Source organism: Protopterus annectens, chromosome 15.part0 (assembly GCF_019279795.1).
Source record: "Protopterus annectens isolate FY-2018-M chromosome 15.part0, PAN1.0, whole genome shotgun sequence".
Taxonomy (NCBI): Eukaryota; Metazoa; Chordata; order Ceratodontiformes; family Protopteridae; genus Protopterus; species Protopterus annectens.
The window spans coordinates 391,561,531-391,572,341 of NC_056749.1; the positions used below are offsets into that span (position 1 = coordinate 391,561,531).

At 35.7% G+C, this 10,811-nt stretch overlaps 1 protein-coding gene across 1 annotated transcript in view; it reads right to left on the minus strand.

Moving 5' to 3' along the window:
- The window catches only part of APOOL (apolipoprotein O like), a 511,508-nt gene that overhangs the window by 499,644 nt on the left and 1,053 nt on the right, over window positions 1–10,811 (minus strand). The gene's annotated exons all lie outside the window — the stretch shown is intronic.

Consider the following 10,811-nt stretch of genomic DNA (forward strand, 5'->3'; position numbering starts at 1 on the left):
TGCTTATGTATGCATCATTCAGGAATTTTAGACAGGGGGATAGAATAGCTATGGGCCTGTATTTGGAGGGGTCTGTGGAGTGGCCTCCTTTGTGAATGGGTATAATACAGAATTTCTTCCAGATGGCAGGGACTGTGGATTCTTGTATGGGTCTATTGTATACTTGGGTTTGAATACAATTTCTACTCCATTATACTTTAAAACACTTTTCCTGTATCAAAACAATATTTTGTAAATTATCACATTCATAAAAAAGGCAACACAAATCAGCACCTTACATCACTAATGGCCAGTATTAGCAAATGCATACATTTTATATGGAGTGATAACAATTCTCCAGATATATATTTTCAAGTAAACATTTTCCAGCACATACTGGTAAAATATTAAATCTAGCAATTTCTAACTCACACTTGAATTTTTCTTCTTTTAATTCAATTAAGTTGCTCGTTTCCTAGAAATTCCAATACTTTTGTTTTTATTACCAGTTTATACATTTTAGATAATATTTGGAATCAACTACTCCTTAACTATAGTATACTATAACTAAAAGCTCTGGAATTTCCTTCTTCTCGTCTTACGATAAAAGATGTCTTAAAAGTATTACAGTTATCTTACTGATAAAAATCCAGTCATAACTATTCACATCTATGCCATCTAGCAGACTATACAATGACTGCTGGACGTTTCTGAAAACAGTTTCACCAATGCATTAATGTTTTTTAATTAACTCATATTAACTATGCTGGTGCTAGCAATAAGACTCCAAAGTATTAGTAATGGAGAACAATGTGAAACATTTCTTTATCATGGATGGAACTAATGCCATTGCTTGTAATATACTCAGGACCTTGAGCAATAACATTTTATTAAAATTAATAATTCTTCACATAAAAAGAATACTAATATAGGTGGCTGCTGCTTCTAGTATGTCAGAATTTTTTTTAATTTTTTTTTATAACTGTTTCAGATTACAATTAAAGTATTTCTTTTTTTTTTAAAAGGGTTTTTCTGAGTGGGTTAGTTTCCATTTCATTCTAGATACTTTCTAAAAGAGATAAATGGAAATGTCAACTGCTTGTATTACCTAATTTGACATTAGGAAATATAAAAATAACATCAAAAAAGGTGAATTTTGGACTGATAAGAAATTGTCAAAAAATTGAAGGATTCCGAAACTCTGAGTCTTAAGTGATTTTTGGACTATACAGGCACAGAAACAGAGATGAAGGACAATGATGGTTTGCTCATTTATTTATATGTATACACTACAAGAGTAATGTTTCTATTTTAACATATAAAGGTGTGTACTTTAAATCCAATTCATATCTTTAAGACTTCCAGAAAGCCGAAATGTTACACAGATTTATATTCCAATTCACCATATCAAAGGTTCTCTTTATAGCAAGAATAATTATTTTCATTTAAGACAGGCATTAATCTGTTAATCTATTATGAAACTTATTTGGTCTTTATAAATTAAAACTTTCATCATATTATTAATTATCTTGGCCATTATGAGGTACAAATATTATAATAAATTTTCAGTAATGAGATGGGTTTGTAAGAAGAAATAAAAACTTTTTCTTCACCCTATTTAATAATTGGGAGGAAGTTCCAAGATGACAGAAACCATTTAGCTGTGTAGTTCATTTAGTATTCCATAAAATACTAAGAAAGCATATTTTAGACTTATGGTACGATACCATCAATTTCAGGAGCTTTTCCCATTTTAATATTTTGTATTTGATTTGTCTGCCAGTGTTACAGGTTTGAATATTTCATGTATTTGTAGCTTGTTCAATCTAACCTTATTATCTTAAGTATTTCTAATATTCCTCTCCTTGACTACACTACTGACTTTACTGGTTTTATTTTAGTGAAGAAAAATAGTAAAATTTCATCCAAGTCTGTAACTTCCTTCCCTAAAGTTGGGTCTCTAATAACAGTCTCATTTTAGTTTCTCTCCGAAATTACTTTGCTCCTGTTGGCAAATCTATGTAGCCATTTGAGTGTTCCTGTACACGAGTGTATTTCTTAGTCTATATTTGATTTATGAAAAGATATTGTGGTAATTTTTAGTTTTATTATTATTATTAGCTGGTTATTATCTTTCATTAGTAACTCCGTGTTTGGTACTTACAATTTATTCGGAGTATCACCTAGCTCTGAATCCCCCTGCAATAGCTTTTCGTGAAACCAAGACTTGATTTTAGCAGTTGTATTTTTTTTTTTTTTTTTTTTTTTTTTTTTTTTTTAAGTGCCATAAAAAATTGCCAAAGCAACACTCTGTTGCAATAAACGGTGTAAGGCAAAAAATAAACTATGTACAAAAAGAAAAGCCAACACCGAAGCACAGCAGCAGCATCACAAAACAGAGAGACACCAAAATAAAATAAACCAGTTTTAATATATAGTGATTGCTTTCGCGAACTAGTTGCTTCAGACAAAATACATTCCTATTCACTTAATTTACAGGTCATACAAAATTTAAGAAAGCGTATGAGTAATGACTTAAGAGTTTATAGTAAATTTACCAATGATACCCATTTAGTTTGTGACATTATTCATAAAAATTTGAATTTATTAACTATAGATACAAGACTGCGGGCATTGTTGGGTCTAGACCCAAGTTTGAGTTTTGGAATTCTAAGAACTTAAAACAATTATGTAACAGAGGGCCACGCCTAGACAGGCCTCTCTCGCAAAGGTTTGGTATGTTTCCCTGTCTTAGGTATAAGGTGTGTCAGGTTATTAATAAACAGAGATTTCAGCATCCTATGTTTAACTACACATTTGAACCAAGGTTCTATATGTGGATTGCTAACCCTTAAATGTGGTTTATTTAGCTACATGTAAGGTATGTACTGGTTTCCATGTAGGTAAGACAGTGCAGAAACTAAAAGATAGACTTTTAAGACATTTTCATGATGTTTTCATGATGCTAAGGTTTTTAATATTAAAAATGCTTTAGCCAAACATGTCAAAGAAAATCTAAGACAGTTCAAAACAGTTTCTTAGTGTTTTACAATGTGCAAAGATCAACCCCAGGGGAGGTAACCTGAACGATTATGTGGAGAATTTAGAGTTACAATGGATACTTAAACCACGGGCAAACAAGTACCTTGGGTTGAATGTTACTGTCTGTCTTAAACCTGCTCTAAGGAAAAGGAGGAGGAAAGTGGTTCTGTGATACTATTGGCCGACAGCTTTCAGCCTTTTGATGATTGGTCAATGCATTATTTAAATTCTTAGTACTGTTTTTATGTATTTGTATGTTGCTTGGATCTGATGAAGCGTTTTAAAATGCAAAAGTGCTTAACCAGGATTTATTAAAATTTTTTTATTTTATATGGTCACGGTAGCCTTGCTGTTCTTTTGGTGTTTTTCCAGATAAAAAGTGTGACATAGTAGGCAGTGAGCTAAGTAAAAAAAACATTTTTAGTGTTACAATCTACTTGCACTTCAGAATTATATACCCTGCCCGTATCTGGATGTTCAAATCCGTTACTAGTATCTACATAAATCACAACACAAACAGTTGCAGCATTTCCTAGTGCCCACTTTACCCGGTGTCTTAACCATTCCTTTAACATTAGATCCTTTGAGAGAACATAATGCTCTCTTCAGTGACTCATTTTTCTAATACCTTGGCTCATAACCCACAATGCAGGACAACCTAAAGTCACCTCCTATTATATTCCAATTCTTCCTTATAATACACTTGATGCCTTCTGTATCTGAGCTAAAGGTTAGCAGTACAGCTATACCAATATGTCACAACTTATTACAAGTGTTACTATCTGAACTACCATAAAAATAAGGCTTGGCTTCATTTGAACATTTGCTCTTAACTCTATACTTGGCCTTAAACACTTCATCAGTTTTATAGCCCCTTGTTCTCAGGTTCTAGATCATCAATATCAGATATAAAATCATTCTCCCTAGTATTTAATCTAGAAATACGCATGAACTGCTCATTAACAACATTGCCAAATACATGACTTGGGTTGATCCTCTATGCAACAGGGAAAACCTATGACACTCCTTTCTGTATAACCTAGTATACAAAGGACCATCCATTCCCCTACACACTTTTCACATCTAAAAAGTCACTCTCTTTATCTGAATTATTAAAGGAGAATGATATAAAGGGAATGATGCATTTAACTTACAAGAAGTCTGCATGTTTTCATTTTTTTTTTTGCAAGGATACAAAAGTCATAAATATGTCGTGCTGCTGTAGTATCAGAACTAAAACCAGTGTCTTAGTAAAAGAAGGTCTTCGAAGCATTTGACATAGTGCTAAAGGTGATATTTTGTCTTTAAAATTGAATATTCAATTACTCTGAAATATTCTGAAAGAAATAAAAGTTAACTCTACACTTGGAAATAACACTCAAATTCATAGCGCAGCTGTTTTGGTATCTGTCATTCCTTAAAACACAGTGTAACTAACTTTTTTTAATAACTAAATATCCACATTTGATGCGAGTGTTTTTTTTTTTTTTTTTTTTTATATATAATAGAAAATATCAGTGTGTTCAGATCTATAACATGGACTTGATGGGCACTGCCAACAGGATTTCTTTAGCATTTAAAATGTACCTTGCTGCCAGATTATAGTGCATTTTGTTTAGTATATCGTGGGTATGTGATCACTGCACAAGGAGAGGAATGCAGTAAAGAGCAAAAACACATACCTGTACTGAATTGTCATTACTTCAGATATAAAAACAAAAATGCATGCATTTCTCAAGAAAAATCACATCTCAGTATAAGGATCACCACCCTCCAAAATTCTTGTATGGGCCTGGGTGAGCTGCATGCTTAACTCCTTAAATGAAGAATGACACCTAGTGATATAGTCTATACTTGAGTGGCCATGTGTGATTCTCTGAAATTTTTGCCAACAGTCTTGGTGAGTTTGAGATATTATCTAATTGTATTCATAGTTTGGTACTAGGCTATCGGCCCTAGGGCCTATACAAGCCTCCTGGTCATAAGAATTTCCGGGCTATTTCTTCCCACAATATTTACTTCCCTGGACCCCTGTCTAGCAGGGTGACTGACAGGAACTTCACCCCGGGGTTCAGATCTCCCATCCAATCGTCAAGGTTCCTTTTGAAGAGGGCGAAAGAGGCGCTCTGCTTGACATGTATGGGCAGTCTATTCCAGACGCAAAAAAGCTAACTGATAAAAATCAGAATATATTTCAAGAAACACCAACACCAGGTAGAGCTGATAGAAATCCTTTTACTTCAAGATCTGCACCTCGGCTACTTGCCTTCAACAGTGAAGGCAGAGGCAAGTAGCAGAGTACCAGATCTTGAAGTACAAGGATTTCTATCAGCTCTACCTGGTGTTGGTGTTTCAGTCTATTCCAGAGTCTGGAGAGTCTCTGGGTCAGGAACCTATCCGGCCAGCATGTTTTGCTCATTGTGATGACAAGGTTTAGATCCCTGTAGCGTGTGACTCTGAATGATTGGGATTTCTTTAAGTGTAGCATGTCCAACAGCTCCGAGTTTGACATGGCCTTGTATGTTAAGCAGAGATCACCTCAGAATAGACAATATGTGACCGAGTTTTTTTTTTTTTTTTTTTTTTTTTTTTTTAAGACGGTCAGCATAGGGCATCTGCTTTAGACCTGTGATTCTTTTAGTGAGGTATTTCTGCGGCCTTTCCAGTTGTTACAGATGGAGAGGTACATACCAAATGGGGTGTTGTACTCTATAATGGGTCTAATGAGGGAGGAGTACAGTGGGACAATGACCTCCTTTTTTCTGGATAAAAAGCCCTTAGTGATGAGGTGTGCCACATAGAAGGATTTCCTGACTGTTGTGGCGATGTGGTTATCAAAGGTGAGACCATATTTTTTATATTTTCTCCCCTAATAGACTTGTTTGTTTTTCAATTGAATTGTACAGGTTATAGGTCATATACATTAAAGGTGGGAAAAGTTTTGAAATGATTTACTGTGATCTCTTTTTTATATATATCACAAAAGTCTAGCATTTTAACAGAGGTGTCTAAACTTTTTATATCCACTGTGTGTGTGTGTGTGTGTGTGTGTGTGTGTGCGCGCGTGTATATGTATAGCTATATATATATATATATATATATATATATATATATATATTTATTTATTAATTACACACACAAATCAAATCACTGATTTTGTAATTGCAATAATGATTCCGCAAAGTAGTAGTGTCCACCCAGGACCCCCTCCAAAAATAAGCTTCTCCAAACTACATCCCAAAATTTATGCATTTCACATTGCAAATTTATTCCATCTTGCCAAACAGGGATTTAACAATGTTTAATTATATCAAAATGTCATACAGTCAAAAAAAAACAGCACACACCATAAATACAAGAGATGCTTCTTAATTTGTAAGGGTGTTAACAAAATAAAACTGCTTGTTTCCTTCAAAGGAAGTGTTGTTTAAGGTGGTAAGCCAAGTGGTCCCATTACAGCAACTGTATTACAGAAATTAATTTCTATATTTATTAAGACGCCACTTACAATTTCACTACATTTACTGGTGGCAGTTTCCTGTTGCATATAGTTCATCCAATAGTAATTTAATTGGATTTCTACTGAACCTTGAATACATCTTTTTTTTTTTTCAACAAGGTCATCTGAAACATCCTTAAAGCATACACACAGCAGGCTTATTCAATAGGCCAGTCTGAGTCCACTCAATCCATCCAGCATTTGAGGACAAAGTGTTAGGGGTTGCGACAGGTCCCTATTCCGGGCCAGCAATCAAGGAGACTCCATCCTCACCACCGACTCTGGTGAGGGATGGTCACCAAGAACAAAGATGGATTCAAACAGTATTTTCAGATGCAGCTCCCTGCACCAAGCACAATTTCCCTTAAGAGCACACAGGGAGCATGCTCTAGACCTGGGGCTGGACTCTTTCTCTCTACAGACCCCACACAATACTCCACATTGACCACTTTGGAGCTCTGTGTCACACAAACTAGGATATCTGGGTTTTACACACACATACACAACTGAAAAAAGCTGGTACAGATTTAGCTGTGCCGCTTTCTGCCCAGACTGTGATGCAATCATGCTGCCACCAGTTACCTACCTTAAGGCTCTTACAAAGGGTACCCAATTATACTATGTAAAAGTAATACTAATACAAATGGTAGGGTGTGATCAAATCAGATGGTAGGGTGTGACCAAATCAGAAAGGCTTTCAAGAGCACCCACAGTGTCACTAACACAATCCTAAGTACTCTCAAGATGTTACTAAAGCCACAATGAAAGGTATTAAAATATTTAATGATAAATAATAAAACAGAAAAAAGGAGAATATTGAATACAATAAACAGACATTCAGCCATAGAAATATATAAAAAAATACAGCTGGATATTTTCTCACAGGTGCAGAAAACAATACTAAACTATTCCCACTAAATGTCCCTGACTGACTAAAGAATTACCGTCTCCTGACTACTTGCTAAAGCAAGGCAAGCTGACGTGTGCCGAGTGTCTTACCACAGCATAAACCAGATGATGTCTGTCTGCTATGTCTGTGTGGATGTGTGAGATACATATCCTGTCAGAAATCTTTCCTGTCAGGATCCAAGTGTTGCTGCTAGAGTTCTAAAGAAATTGGATGTTGGTTAGAGGATGACATCACCTCTGGTCACCTGATTATGGTACAATACACACACAGAGCTTTGTTAAGATCTGAAAGCTATAACACAATTTCAAATGTTTCACCCTTCAAGGGTTCTCTGATAAGCATACACATTTGATCAGTTACAATAACACAACCCAATATACAGGCATACATTCTTTCTGTCCAGCAGGACCTACTGTTGATGCATTTTTAACACAAGTAACTTTACAAACATATTTTTGACTAATGACTATTCTACACTCTTCCTCTATATACATGCTTTTCTCCTAACCTACATATGCCTAGTAGCTATATATTTTAAGATTGGTCAACCTACAAAGAAGTTTCATATCATAATTGTCACAATATCATGTAATGAAATCTTTCTACAACAAGAAGGGATAGCTATGGGGTTGGCATGTGGTGGTCTGTATGCCAATATAGTTGTGACACAAAGGGAGAAGAAATTCCTTTTTCCCCTCGAGTTTCTATGCACAGTTTAATTCCTACTTTCTACAATTAATATCTCTCAGACACAAACATCTGCACTCCCACTCCTGTCCAATCAAAACCACCCACAACTATTAAATTTTAGTCTAGACCTCTCTCACTCATAAGGAAGTTGTTACTTAAACTAGAAACTTCCACAGCTGCAGACCAACTACCAAACAATGGCCACAGAAGTCATATCCTTTCCTGTGTTGATACTAATTAATAGGTCCATAGCAGAAAGATACGTCCAACCACTGTGGAAAAATCCTATATTATACCACTGCATAAAAGGCAGCACATCTACAGAGTTTAATAACTACAGACCAATAATGATTCCCCTCCTCTCCAAAATATTAGAAAAACACATCCATATTCAGCTAATATACTACCTAACCTCAAATAACTTGCTCTCAAAAACACAACATGGCTTTAGGCCCAAGCACAGCACCACTACTGCTCTATACATTTTACCAATATAATAAACTAACATAGAAGCAATTGTCTGCTTGGGTCCACTATGTTCTTAGACTTGTCAAAGGCATTTGATACTGTCTTGCACCTGACAACTGTCCGTTCCACTTTCCTCAATAGGACTTAGACATTGATGTGGCTTCTTAAGTTGTCTATCTGGAAGGCTACAAAGTGTTAATTGGCAACAAACATACTCATCCTTTCAATTAGTCACTACAGGTGAATCTCAGGGCTCTACCTTGGGTCTTCTCCTATTTAATATATTTATTAATGATCTCTATACCTCCACTCACCATATTAGTTTAGTTCAATATGTAGATGGCTCAACATCAATAAACTCAAAGATATTACCCAAAAAACTTTCTCCTCTGTAGAAACCTGGCTCAAAGCATCAAAACTCTTACTCAACTGCCAAGAAAACTCAATTAATGCTTACACTTTTACCTCAAAAAGTTGCCAAAAATCAAAACAATCTTTTACCCTAAAGACAACAAATAATACTGTCATTAAAGCTGTAACTCACAGTAAAATTCTAAGTATTATAACAGATGACAATCTCATATGACCAGCATACACTGCACACCATTAAAATCTACACAACAGAAAGTAGGCTTCCTTTACAGGATCAATGGATTTTAACTCCAGCCAATACCTGCGTACTGCAAACTCCCTTCTATGTTGCTTAGCCACCACCTTATTGCCAACTGTCATACATCGCTCCTATCCTAACCAGCTTAAATAATAGTTAAAGAAACTTGCTTCCTGCTACAATAAAACAGCTAAATTTGCCACCATTCTACCTCATAGGACCCACCACTGTCATAGCTTATAGCAATTAAACTGGTTTGAACTACAAAACTACCCAACATATTCGGGTCTACATTAAAATCGCAAAGAGGCATTACACTGAATGCCTCTTCAGCAACACATAAAGACCGAAGTTTAAAAATAGAGAAGGCTCAGGCCACCTATTTTTTCCCAGGGGGGAAAAAAAATTGCTTGGTCTAAGCTGTAGTATTGCCCTTTACCCCACTGTAGTGTGATCTAGGAGTTGGTACATTTAATTAGGGGTGTGTGTGGGGCACAGCCCCCCACTTAGTTGCGTTTTAAATAGTGCGTGTATGTTTGGGACTAGTGATTTCTTTCCCAGGTAAAGAAATCACTGTTTTGACCGTTACATCTTTATGTGTCGGTGAAGAGGCATTCGATATAGCGCCTCTTCGCGACTTTAATATAGACCCACATATTCACATCAACAGCACAGAAAAATACCCTGCTCTGTCCAGCAAGGGACATCAGTTATAGTATCAAATTCTTATTACTTACAAATAATTTAAATAATGTCGCTGGAGACTCGCTCTACTCCCATTACACTGCTACTCCCTGAAAAAGTATCCCAACACAAATAAAACTCTTATAAATTCAATAGTTTTAAACCACTACTTAAAATAACAGAAAAAAACAATTGTGAAATGGTACAAAAGAATAGCCGAAATATTCCACTCACAAAAAGTTGGGTGCAGGTGTAAGAAACTGTGATGACTGCCACCAAGGTAACAGCAATAACTGTTGAAAGCAGATGGGAGATGGTCACACTTACTCAAAGTTAACTAGTGGTGGGACAAGTACAAAAATCAAAGAAATGTGTTAATGTCAGCCAGAACATAAACAGATCTTTACAAGATAAAAAAATATTTAGTAACAAAAGAAAAGGTCCAGTAAGGGTATAAATAAAATGTAAAGTTTACCAAGGATAGCCTATTAGGCATTCCAGTCAACTGGCAATGGCGCAGAGGGGGTAGGACTGTGGTCTGTGACTGCTGACACAAAGAGGAAAACAGTGAGAAATCTCCAAACACTGACAAGTGGATAAGAAAGGAATGAATCTCTTATCATCCATGGTGGGTAGTAAAGTCTGATCACAAACAGGTGAGAATGATGCAGTCATTGCTTACACTACAAAGGGTGGCTGCTACACATGCAGAAATTATCACTGTGTGTTGCCATCCTGTTAGGGAAAGGCACTGGATATACTTCAGATTTACTATAGTACTTCAAAAATCCCAACCACTGACCCTCAACGGGCTCAAACATTACATACTTCCACATAAAGCATACACTTAAAAGAATACCTCTAAAACTGTCCCCACTTTTCAGGGACAACGATGATTTTGGCTCAGATTTTAGCTCCGTCTCTCAATT